The sequence below is a fragment of the Mirounga leonina genome, unplaced genomic scaffold, assembly GCF_011800145.1.
Source record: "Mirounga leonina isolate KUSES-001 unplaced genomic scaffold, KU_Mleo_1.0 Mir_114, whole genome shotgun sequence".
Lineage (NCBI taxonomy): Eukaryota > Metazoa > Chordata > Mammalia > Carnivora > Phocidae > Mirounga > Mirounga leonina.
This window is the reverse complement of record NW_023270265.1, coordinates 2712766-2726311: the sequence shown is the minus strand read 5'-3', so window position 1 is coordinate 2726311 and position 13546 is coordinate 2712766. Positions and strand designations below refer to the sequence as shown.

The 13546-nt window shown below is 32.3% G+C and overlaps 1 protein-coding gene and 1 non-coding gene across 5 annotated transcripts in view; one reads left to right on the top strand and one right to left on the bottom strand.

Moving 5' to 3' along the window:
- Positions 1-13546, bottom strand: part of ADK (adenosine kinase) — a 510536-nt gene that overhangs the window by 295148 nt on the left and 201842 nt on the right. The gene's annotated exons all lie outside the window — the stretch shown is intronic.
- On the top strand, positions 6049-6117 carry LOC117998746. The gene has a single exon (XR_004676060.1). It is a non-coding gene; the product is annotated as a small nucleolar RNA SNORD2 (small nucleolar RNA).

Here is a 13546-nt window from a genome sequence, read left to right as displayed (position 1 = left end):
ATATTATTAGTGACCTTTGTAAAAAAACATGTTTCCAAAGAGAGGTAAGATTGGGTGTTATATTCAACTAATGAATCGCTGAACACCACATCAAAAACTAATGATGTGCTATATGCTGGCTAATTGAACATAATAATTTAAAAAAAAATTGAGATCCCAGATTGCAGTTATTGAATAAACAATGAGTTGGGAAGTGGAGTAGTGGTGATAACATATGTATAGTACTGGGGTGCCTGGGTGGCTCAGTCGATTAGGGGTCAGACTCTTGATTTCCACTCAGGTCATGATCTCAGGGTTCTGAGATAGAGCCCGACTTTGGGCTCTGCACTGAGCAGAGACTCTGCTTAGGATTCTCTTTCTCTCTCCTTTTGCCCCACATATCTCTAAAATAAATAAATAAATCTTAAAAAAATTTTTTTTTATAGTATGCTGTCTATACATCTGGTAGTGAAGGGAAAGGGGGATAAGAGTTTGAGGTTCTAGAGAATGAAAAAGACAACGGCATAGAGTTAAAAAGACACAATTATACAAACAAGTTTGAAGACAACAGGGAGAGAAGGCGAAGAAGTTGAAACCTGATGATTTCTATTATATTTACAGAGTTGGATATGAAGTTGCTTGATATGATATACAGCATGTAGACATGATAGAGAGGGTAGGGTAAGAGGATACAGGAAATAAAGATTTGAACAAATACATAGAAAAATGACAATTGGAGAAGAAACGGAAAGTACTATAGATGCAGACATGTGTCACTCCCTTATAATGCCTAGAACAATGTGTTGTACATAGATGGGACTCATTGAATGGGTTTAAAATTTAATTTTAGATAATTAAAAAATATACATGCTTTAGGAAATTTAGTTTTTATATATAAATTTTATGTAACAAGTATGCTAATATAAGTACACTGTGATGTGATTTCTCAAGAATAAAAAATTATTCTATTTATTTAATTTCTATAGAAGTACATAAAAAATTCAGATTAAGGGGTTGGCAATTTGATGAAGTGAAAGCAACTGAATTTTATATTTAAAACACAGCATGAAAGATTTGCAAATGTCACTACAAGTGGAATGTTTAAAATTTTTCTAGGCACTTAATAAATAATAATATTTTAAATATATATACAACCCAAGAAATAAGAAAAATGTTAAATATTATAAAATGTAAGAATAATAATGAATTAGTCAAGTTTCTATCTAAACTATATTACCAGGAGTAACTGTCAAATCATTTCTAAAATAAAAGGAAAAGTAAAAAGTACTAAAATTGTTAATCAATGGTAAAGCTTGTATCTAAACAGAGTTAGAATGAATACTTAACTAAATGTATTCAGCTATTAAGTGTATTCAGCTACTAACGGTACTCTGAAAATGATTTTTTAATTAATAAACTAACAACAAGGGGGAAATTAGGTAAGGGTTACAAGGGAACTCTCTGTACTACCTTTGAAATGTTTCTGTAAACCTAAAATTATTCCAAATAATGAGTTTATTTTTAAAAACTAAAAATTAATTTTTTTAATTTTTTACTTTAAAATAATTTTATACCTAAAGAAAAGTTGCAGAAATAATACAGAGAATTCCCATACACCTTTTACAAAGCTTACCCTAATATTAGCATGTTATATAATGAATATTATCAAAATCTTGGGATTGCTTTCACATTTTGAAGTGCTTATCCTGCATATCATAAAAAAATCTCTGTGTCATAAAGCAGTATTTTTACTGCAAAATTTCTTTGACACGGTTTGTTCTACTCACTCAGGTGATTAAAAGAACACATTTCTATTTGCAAGCAGAGTAAAACAAAGTAGTGTTTTCACCTATCAATTATATTCCTCAACTTTCTAGAATGTATTACTATTTTGGAAATGAGTATCCTTCAAGTGGATGAATAATAAAATATTTATTGAAAATTATATGACATATTAATTTTCAAAAGAATTTCTAGAAAGCAATCTACAATTTTCAAAAATGTTACAGGATGAGCTAAGTGAGGGTTTGAAGACCAAGAATCTGTATAAGGACCCATCTGTATAATATTATTATGATTTTCACCTAGTAGTCTCAATATCCAAGGTATGAAAGAGTGGTGGATGGTAAGTTAGACTGACCTAGAATTGGTGGATAGGCATTGTGAAATAAAAGGACATAAAAATTGAGAGAAAAACTTAGGTGAGGTCAGATGAATGACAGATTTGAAGGGAGTGAAACTTAGAGGTACAAGAGGTAGGAGAATTCTATGCAAAGAACTGAAATTATATAAGAAAAGTCAGAAAAAGATTACAAAGGATGAGAAGCTTTAGTCAGACAATAGAATATTAGAACGTTAGATTTCATAAATAGAACTGTAAGGGATGATGATATACAGCATGTAGACATGATAGAGTGGGGCTGAAAAAGAATGAAGTTCAACAAACCCTGAAATTAGGATGATTATTGGGTTACAACAATGAAGTCAGGCGACCATCAATTAGATTATTCCATACCTTTGCAGCTTGGGAATCCTTGATAGATACCTATATAAGTCACAATTAAATTCACTTAAACATCTTTAGACTATAAAGATATAAAAATTATTAAAATGTTCATTTTATCTGGCTTCTGTTGGACCCAAATAAATAACACAATTAAAAAAAAAAAAAAAGACTGCCAAAGAAGAAATGTTAAATTATCTTCAGAAGGGAGTATTAGAGCAGGATTGTCATTTCACAACAGTTTTTTTCTTTTTTTTTTTTTAAAGATTTTATTTATTTGACAGAGAGAGACACACAGCAAGAGAGGGAACACAAGCAGGGAGAGTAGGAGAGGGAGAGGGAGAAGCAAGCTTCCCACAGAGCAGGGAGCCCGATGTGGGGCTCAATCCCAGGACCCCGGGATCATGACCTGAGCCGAAGGCAGACACTCAATGACTGAGCCACCCAGGCGCCCCTTTCCTAGTTTTTCAAATAATGCCTACTATTATTAACTTGAACTGGAAGTAATATAGTTATTCATAAAAGTTTTATTTCTTCAAAAAGTAAAATCAGTGATTTGAAATATTTTAAAATTCAAGAAATGTATTCCAAACCAATGCTATAAAGAAATATTAAGCATTCAATAAATGCCTACTAACTCAGCATGGAAGGATCTGAAGTACATGTAAAAATCATGCTGAGATTTAATATAAAGTCATTGTTCTGAAGAGAGCAAGAAAAAACAATGACTGAGACTATAACTGATATGAAAATATGAGTGGAATTTTTATTAAAATAAAAAGTACTGATTATCAGAAATGTCCCATTTATTAGACAGAGTTAGGATTTAAATAACAATAACAAGTGATCATATAGGCACTAAGTAACAAAAAATATAGTAAAAAATACAGACAACTACTACTTCCAAAATTTTAAGTCTTCATTTAGTTCAGTTTTAACAGCTGTAAACACTATATGGACCCCTGGGAGTCAACTAGTATCAAAAATTACAAGTTATTAACAGACACACAAAAAAGTTTATTATTCAGAGAAACTACTACTTTGTAAGGTCCATAAAAAAAAATATTTCAATTCCAGGATAATTCATTACTCATTTCTAAGAAATAACTGGTACACAGTGGAGATTCCTTGATAGCCAAGACATGTACATAAATAAAGCATGTAATTAAATGAATGTATAAATTCTCTCTTGCAAAAAAAAATCTCTTTCATACACTGATTATCAATGGATATGTCAGCATTATGGCTAAACCTCCCAGCTTTTCCTGAATATAAGTAAACAATAAATATACATCTTTTCAAAGTGCATATGTTAGAAATCTAAACCATTTCAGAAAGTTGAGGGGAACTGACTATTTTTTGGTGTGAGTGGGGCAGCAAACTTTAGATTATGATTTTTCTAATATATAAACATGACTGATTTTACATTTTTTCCAAACCCCAAATTTGCAACTACTAATACACACATTTCATTGTGAATTTTTCATTATAATAACCATGAAAGACTATGGACGCAAACAATGAATCATAGAACACTACATCAAAAACTAATGATGTAATGTATGGTGATTAACATAACATAATAAAAAAAATAATATATTGTTTGAAAAGGAAACATTATGATTAAAAATGTACTAGATGATCAGTAAAGCTACCCTGAAACTAACAGTTTACCACACCTCCACAATAAAAATTGCAAGGATATTCTGAAATACCTCAACATTACTCTATATGATCTTTGCAACTATTAATCAAAGATTCTTAATAATAAATAATTCTTAAATATTTTCTATCCTAAACATGCATATCCCAAACTCATTTCTAACCATAATCTATTGAACCAATTGTTTATCAGAAGAAATTGAAGGGGGCGCCTGGGTGGCTCAGTCGTTAAGCGTCTGCCTTCGGCTCAGGTCATGATCTCAGGGTCCTGGGTTCGAGTCCCGCATCGGGCTCCCTGCTCCGCGGGGAGCCTGCTTCTCCCTCTCCCACTCCCCCTGCTTGTGTTCCCTCTCTCGCTGTGTCTCTCTCTGTCAAATAAATAAATAAAATCTTTAAAAAAATAAAATAAATTGAAGAAAAAAGTTCAAAGATGTTGCTCAGATTCTGGAGTGCTAGGACAAGCACCGTGGTAGGCAAATGTATTTTAACAAGTAAACAAGTTGGTCAAGCCTATGAATACTTAAGCTAGATCTGGTTTTCAAAGAAATAATGCTAACTGGTATCAAATAATTTTACTACACTCACTAACTTTTGTTTAATGATGTTCAGTCATTTTTACAGATTATCTTCTGATTAAAAATTCAGTTGACTTCAGACAACCCATTTAGTGTAACATGGTCACAAATTCCCTTAATTTTTCTGTTTGTTGATTTAATAGCTTTACAGAGGCTTAAATGATGGAAAACTATTTGTAAAAATTTAAGATAAAAAATTATGTAAGTTTTGACCTAGGTATATATCCAATGTACAATTAATCAATTTTTTCTTTTTTGGATCATTCTACTGGTTATGTATCTTAGAAATCTGTCCACTTAATTTCATTCGGTAATGTTTTATAGTTTTAAGTATACAAGTCTCATATATTTTTTGTCAGATTTGTCCCTGTATTATTGATGTTATGGTAAACACTGCTTTTTGTTAAATTTCAAATTTTTTATTGCTAGAGAAAAATTGAAAATACTGATCTTGAATCCTGTAAATGTGCTAAAGTCAATTATTAGCTCTAGGACCTTTTTGTAGATTCTACAGGATAATGTACATAGATGATCATATCATTGGTGAATAATGACAGATTTACTTCTGCTTTTCTAATCTATATGCTTTTCTTTTTATTGCCTAACAACTCTGTCTGGAACCTCCACGACAATGTTAAATAGAAGTGGTGAAAGCATTCAGCCTTTCAACAACAAATACAATGTTACCATTGGTTCTTCATAGATGCTTTCTGTCAGGCTGGGGGTTCCCCAATATTCCCAGTCTGCAGAGTGATTCTATGAGGAATCAATGTTAGATTTTGTCAAAGGCTTTTTCTGCATCTAAGACGTCACCATATAGCTTTTCTTTCATTATTTCAGGTGGGAGGATAAATCCAATATCTTACTCTGTCAGAAAGAGGAGCCTCAAATTCCTTTAGTTTTGGATAATGAAAAATACACTTTGATTCACTGAATGTAGTCAAGTATACAAATATATAGCTCATAATTATTAAAGATCTGTTTCTAACTCATCTATTAATAAATTAGCAATCCCTCAGATAAAGTGACTAAACTCAGTTTAAATATTGTTACCAATATCCTATAGCAAAATATAGTATTATATTCCAATATATAGTATAATGAGCAGTAATAACATTTCAGGCAGAAATCTGAAGCAGACCAATGAATTCTGGCAGAGTTACTAAGTATAAATATGAAGTCCACTTAAATCAACCGCAGTTATCATGGTTATGTTAGAAGCATGTGATGTGAGATATTAAGAGATGAATGATGCATAGCCTGATTTAATGTCAGTAAATGTTCACAAAAAAGTAAATCAAGAAATATTCAGTTTAAAAAGAAAGACTTTAGTGAAATGATGGCAATCATCTTTCAGGACTGACCTGAAATGAAAAGAATACTCATTGCTGAGCACTTGATTATTTGGACATAATTAATTAATGTTCCAAACAGAATACATGCTGTGAGCAAGAAGTTGTGGTTTGATGTGAGGTCGGTTAAATTAAACAAAAAAAAAGAGAGAGAGAGAGAGACACTTCAAAAGGTCAATGAGATTAGCCTCCTTGGCTCTAATTTCTGAATACAGAACCATTGCTCCTAGGGGAAATAAAGGGTTAGGTTCCTGCAATGCCTTGGTTACATTCTTTGTCAACAAGTTCGTATCACTACATAACTGTTTTTTGTGTCTTTTTGTTTAGAGAGACATTATTTTATTTATATTTATATACACACATATAAAAAAGCTGAGCCACCCAGGTGCCCCTATCAGTGGTTTTAAATCAGTGGTTCTTAACCATTTTTGAAGTCTTGGATTTTTTTTGAGAATATGATAAAAGTTAAGTATCCTCCAGAAAATCACACATTAAAAAATTATGATTTTAATGGATTTATGGACCTCCAATAGGTCCATAAACAGACCTCCATTCTAAATGATAACCCCTGAATCATGGTTTAAAAATGCCAGCTTTAAAGGTTATAGGCAGGGGTGCCTGGATGGCTCAGTCATTAAGCGTCTGCCTTCGGCTCAGGTCATGATCCCAGGGTCCTGGGATGGAGCCTGCATCAGGATCCCTGCTCAGCAGGAAACCTACTTCTCCCTCTCCCACTCCCCCTGCTTGTGTTCCCTCTCTCTCTGTCTCTCTCTCTGTCAAATAAATAAATAAAATGTTTAAAAAAAAAAAGGTTATAGGAAAATTTTTAAAGCATTCATCGATAACTATTTCAGATTTCAACTAATGCTTAAATCTTCATATTTACAAAATAGCCATCATTATACCTATCAGCTTACATTTTCTGAATGCATATTACAATAATGATTATAGCTTATCAGCTAGGTATAATATACAGTGTCAAAGAACATAAAATGCATTTGCAGTTTTCACTCTTTCCAAAACAAGTTTTCCTTGCCTTTCTTGCAGAATTACTATTTTTAAAAAATCTACAGAATATAACCAGAGAAGCAATACATAAACTAATTTGGAGAGCTCTTCATGCTTCTTAAAACACTCCAGTTTGGGGACATGAACATATAAAGTGTGAAGTTTCATAGCACATCGATATTTGTATCAACTTTATAATTTTATTTGGTTCTCTACATATGAAATATCTAAAAATATTAATTGTAATCCAGTATCCCTTCACTCTCAAAGAAAAAGTTTGACTGCCAAAACCACTTTCATTTAAAAATTTTATTTTCAAAAACAATTTTATATCTGTTTTACAACTGACACATTAACTTGGTAAATGTTTGTAAAGTACTAACAAGAAAGCAAGTGGTATTTTTTTTTTAAAAGAGAACAACAGAGAAAACAAATATCAGCAATTACTTCAGCATTAACCAATAACAGTTAACCAACAAAGGAAATTATACCTTTTCCATAATTATATATTAAGGTATGAAGAACTGCTAAGTGGAAATGTTCTATATTAAAAATATCAAATGGTACTGCATATTTAGTATGAAGACTAAAAAATAACTTACTGCATTTTAAGTACAGAGGGTTCAGACATTGAGAACACTTCTTAATGGCTAAAATGATTGCTTAGTAGGAGAAGTTGAGAAGTTGTCTCCCGATAAAGGGATAGGAGACCGGGCAGGGGTCTGAAGATAGGAATTATTCACGTAAATTCTGAAGAAAATAAGAAAGGTGACTAAAAGCAAACAAAAGAATTGAAAAAAGGTTGACGGCCCAACTTCGTCTGAAAACTTGGGTTATTCTGCCTCTGTACAAACAGCATGATTTTATGCAAGTTTCTATCCATCATTTATTCTGTTATCATCTTGATTTCTTCTGGCATGATATGCAATTTGGAGTAACTGTGATTCAGAATATCCTAAGTAACCAGTCAATATTTACAAATTATGTATGTTGCTATTTTTTTCATAATTATCCATGTCAGACAGTTCTAGCTATACTTCAGGAAATGTGGCTATATTTATGAATGAATATGTAGAGATGTAGTATCGTAATAAGTGTTTGTTGATGATAGCTTATGTAAAACAAGAATACCGTCATCTTTCTCACATAGCCAAACACAGGATAAAGAATTCCTAGCTCTGGGAATGAAACGTTTAGTCTATTTCTTATCTCCTACTATGAAATATATATAATGCAAATTATATATACATTTAAGTGGGTTTGAAGGGGTTTTAAATATAAAATTATATTAGTAAAGGACTAATCCATATGTTTTTGCATAAACTATTTTATATTCTCTCTATAAATAAAAATTTGAAATAAATGGACAATAGGTTTGTATTAGACACAGATGTTAATGTTAAATCAACTGTTCTATACATCACACAGAAACCTATGTTAATGCTAAATGAAGAAATTTCCCTTAAATGTTCCACAAGGTCAACTTACATTATGAGTTACTCCTTAAAACACAGGATTAATAAATAATACCCAAAGTATTTCATAAACCCTGCCATTTGAAATCAATATTTATGGATATGAGGCAATTCCATAACAAGTAATACAGAGACACTCTAATTTTGCCTCTGTCACAATTATGAGATAGATTTAGTTTTTAAACTTTTATTATAAATAAATGATAAATTAAGTCTAGTTTTTTAGTTTGCATTATAAATCTAACTATTGAGAAATATGTTAACTTCAAAAATTCTAGTATTATTTTTATTCTCGGCATGAAGTAGATTCTTTTAATGAATTATTATTAAAGGTGATTATACTTATTTGTAAGTGTATTATGAAATATATGTATATATTTATACAAAATTTTACCCATATAAATAGAATTTCACCTCTAGATATCCCAATCTCAGCCTACCACCTTTTTTTAGTTTAACATATAGGGGTGGAGGGCGCCTGAGTGGCTCAGTTGGTTAAGCGACTGCCTTCGGCTCAGGTCATGATCCCAGAGTCCCGGGATCGAGTCCCGCATCGGGCTCCCTGCTCGGCAGGGAGTCTGCTTCTCCCTCTGCCCCTCCCCCTCTCATGCTCTCTCTATCTCATTCTCTCTCTCAAATAAATAAATAAAATCTTAAAAAAAAAAAACATATAGGGGTGGAGAGAAAAATATTCAGAGTCAGAGATCATAAACGTGCAAATGTGATAGAATGTTTATGTTATCTGCTTATGCCAAATTCTAGTCATTAGCACTGTATTTCCTAGGTATGTTATCCACCTATGTAAGGCTTTAAGGCCGAACTGCAGTTCTGCTACTTACTAACTGCACAGCCCTGCACTTCTTATAAACAAGTATTAATTCAGAAACCATCAAGGGTCTAACAAATTAGCCAGTGTCTGCCTGTTTCTTTCTCTTTTTTTCTCTACACACACACACACACACACACACACAGTGACATAAGGACATGAGACCTCTGGACCAGAGACAAAGACAATTTATTGCTCATGGCAAAGACAGCAGCCAGAGCAATAACTTAGTGCTATTTCCCTGAGTTCCAATCCTCATGGGGCAATGCAATGAAGGCTGGATATTACTGGCACATGCAGCAGAGAACAGCACAGGAGAGTAATCCTAAAACTAAGAAACTCTCATCTTCTAAAGGTTTCTACTCTGTTGCAGAAAGAAAGATTACCCATTATTCTAGTATATAAGCAAATCTACAGGAAGGGAAAGGCGAGGTCTTTTATTTTTAATTTTGGGATGTCTCCCAGGAGGGACATGTTACTAGTTTGACTATCCAGAAATTTTTCCTTATACAAAACACTGGCAATGTAAATGCCTTTGCTTAGAGACTGTGAAGGCACATGAAAAATCTATCAGCTATCTCCCAACACTCAGTTTTCCATCTCTAAATGGGGATAATAACAGATGCAATGAAATTATATTGAAGTATTATAAGGATGGAGTAACTATCTGAGACAGACAGACCTGAAACAAGGGACGACTGAGTGGCTCAGTCGGTTAAGTGTCTGCCTTCAGCTCAGGTCATGATTGAGTCCCACATCGGGGTCCTTGCGGGAAGTCTGCTTCTACCTCTGCCTGCCGCTCCCCGCCCCCCCGCTTGTGCTCTCTCTCTCTCTGACTAATAAATAATAAAATCTTTTTTTTTTTTTAAGAAAGACTTGAAATAGGCCCGCTAAAGGTGTACTGAAAGTAGGGTTCTTGATTCACTTGATACAAATTTTAAAAATAGGAAAACTCTAATATTTATAACAAGATACAAACCATCCTATGAAATCAATATTTTATAAAATAACCCAGTAATATCTATTATGTGAACAAGATGGATAATATTCTTCCATTTATACTAATCAACATCTTTCAATGTTTTTCAAGCAGTAGTATGTGAGGCATTAATGGAGGATGATAACTGTAATGGGTCACAACCATCATTTTTATAACTAATAGAACAGAATAAAAAACCAAAGTGCCTTGCAAGGTACTAAGGGTAGAAATTATTTAATGAAAAATTTCAGTTAGATATATACACACAGGCATCCTTAGAAGTGATGTAAACTGTATTTCTTAGTGTGGATTGACAGACATATATATTTAGTTATATGACAAGATAAATAAGTAGTTCTATAACCAAGAACTGGGAATTTATAAATAGTACCTAATATTTACCAACAAATAACTGCTTAAGAAAATAAAATTGAGGAAACCTCAGTTTTAAACATAATGAAAATTAAAAAGAATATGGACCAACTGTCCAATTTGAACTGAAGTCAAGATAGAAGGAACTAAATTGTAATAGAAAGAAAAAATTAGATGGTCCTGAGTGAGAAGAGCTAAATATCTTAATGAAAAATCTGAATAATATTAAAAAACCTTCTAAGGACAATACGCTGTTCTGTTCAGCTCCTGAAAATTCTACCTGTAAATCTTTCCCAACTCATCTGGCCCCACCCCCTACATTTCTAGCAATATACTAAGCATTAAAGAAGATAAAAGCCATATTAAATAACTACTACCCCAAAGGGGCTTATAATAAAACAAAATTAAGTCTAGTCTACAAACATTGTATCATTAACTCTTGATTGCATAGGACTAAGTATATACTTTATATATTATCTAAGATGCTTTTTCTTCCTTTTTTGGGTCATTTTATTATTCCTCCAAGTGACAGAGAAGTTTTTAAAAAGCTGACATATACATATTTTGTTAATAATTCTAAAAAGTGAAATGATGAAAAAGCAACTAGGTGGTTTAACTTGTAGGAATGAATTTAGTCAGGAAAGCTGGGCTTGAACACTTAGCCTTACTTATCACAGTATCTAGCCACGTGAGCTTGGCCAAGTAACAAATTCTCAAGATATGCATATAAAATTAGAAAAAATTTGACCACAGTACAACCAAATCCACAGAGTGAATCAATACTTATAATGAAGTTTTGGTGATTTACCACAGTCCTCTGCTTGGACTTCATGCATTAAGTGCATATGGCTTAAATAATCCTAAGCACACACAGTGGAAGCAGTGAGTGAAAAGTGAGAAGCAATAAGATATCTAGCAACTCAAATTTAATTTAAGCGCTAATAGAACTTTCCCTTTGAATCTGATACGGTTTTTTAAAAAAACCAATATAATTAAAAATGGACAGATGCCATGAAATTTTGGAACCATAATAAGCCTTAGTAATCAAGACTAAAATAATCAGTGAATAGATTAAAAAGCTGAAGCACTTCCCCAAGATCACTTACCTACCTGACGTCAGAGCATAGAGAACACCTTCTATCTTGTGAGCTCCCACCATACCTGTCACTTGTTATGACTGCTTCTATCATCCGAGAGGTTTACAAAGTTTTTCTTAAGACAATACAAAAAGATGTCTTTCTCTAAAGAGCCACAGAAGAGTTGAAATAAACTTCATGTTTTTACATTACCAGTATTCAGAGGTAATATTCATTCAAAACCACAAATGTTTTAATAATAATAATATTCAAGGACTTCATTGATAATTATCAAAAAATGTTAAGGTTGAAGGATCTGTGTCATGGAGAAATTTTTATTATTTATAAAGGAACTGTGTAGGAGTCAAAGACATGCAATTTTTCCACAAAAGAAATCACACAAACACTGGAATCTTTCTGTGAGAGTCAATGAGTCTGTGCATGTGATTCACTTCAGGGCAGCATAAGGTTTGCTACACTGATAAAAAGATAAAAATTACTATCTTGCCTCTGGCAGGAACTTATTCCAGATGCTCAGGGGAATGATGAGTTCACTTTTTCCTATTCCCATATGAAACTTCTTACTCAACAGTAGTAATCAGTAGAGAGAAGAAGTAAAGCCAGAGATTTAGTTGCTTGTATTATAATCCATATACCGATTTGTTGAGTACATATTGTAAGCACTGTTTAAAAGTGATGATTGTTTTTTAAAAAATGAAAACCTTTTTTTAATGCAAAAGGATTTAGAGCATTTTTAAAGCTTTATTTCTATTCCATGCCTTTTTTTTTAATTCAGAAAAGCATTTTTTAAGTCCCTAAGGAACTTTTATATACAAAATCAAATAAACTGAACATTTCAAAAACAAGATTGCTTTTTTTTACATTATGGAATACTTTTAACTTTGCATTTGAATAATTTTAGTGTTTTCTTTCCACATTTAAGAGATTTTTAAGGCAGAAAAACAAAATATAAACAATATTGCTTCAAGTCAGATTGATTAGAAACTGAAAATCAATAAAAATTTAGACTAGTTTGCATTAATTATAAGCTAATTAATCAATTATAGTAGATGAGGCCCATCCATATTATAATTACATTTTATTGTAACTATAAATCACTTACCAATATCATTAATGGCATACAGGCATACAATTCTAAATGGCAATAAACTTTCAATACAAATATTTAATCTATCAGAGAAAAATGTAATGGCACATAAATTTAACTAAAGTGTTATATTTAATACTTGTATCTCTATGACAGAAGATAACCTTATAAAATATATAACCACTACTTAATAAGATTAAAATCTAGTATTCATGAAACACCAAATAACTATTTTTATTTGTTTTTGGGATCTGCACCATGGCATGAAAATAAGGGGAATAAACATGAACTTTTGACATATTAGATAACAGGAATTTTTATTTTTATTTTTTTTAAAGATTTTATTTATTTATTTGAGAGAGAGAGAATGAGAGACAGAGAGCACGAGAGGGAGGAGGGTCAGAGGGAGAAGCAGACTCCCTGCCGAGCAGGGAGCCCGATGCGGGACTCGATCCCGGGACTCCAGGATCATGACCTGAGCCGAAGGCAGTCGCTTAACCAACTGAGCAACCCAGGCGCCCCGATAACAGGAATTTTTAAATGTAATGAAACTTAAGCTTATTCAAATGTTTTTCTCAAAGGCCTTAGTAAAAAACAAGCTGTGCTTTATATACAGAGTAGAAGACATTTT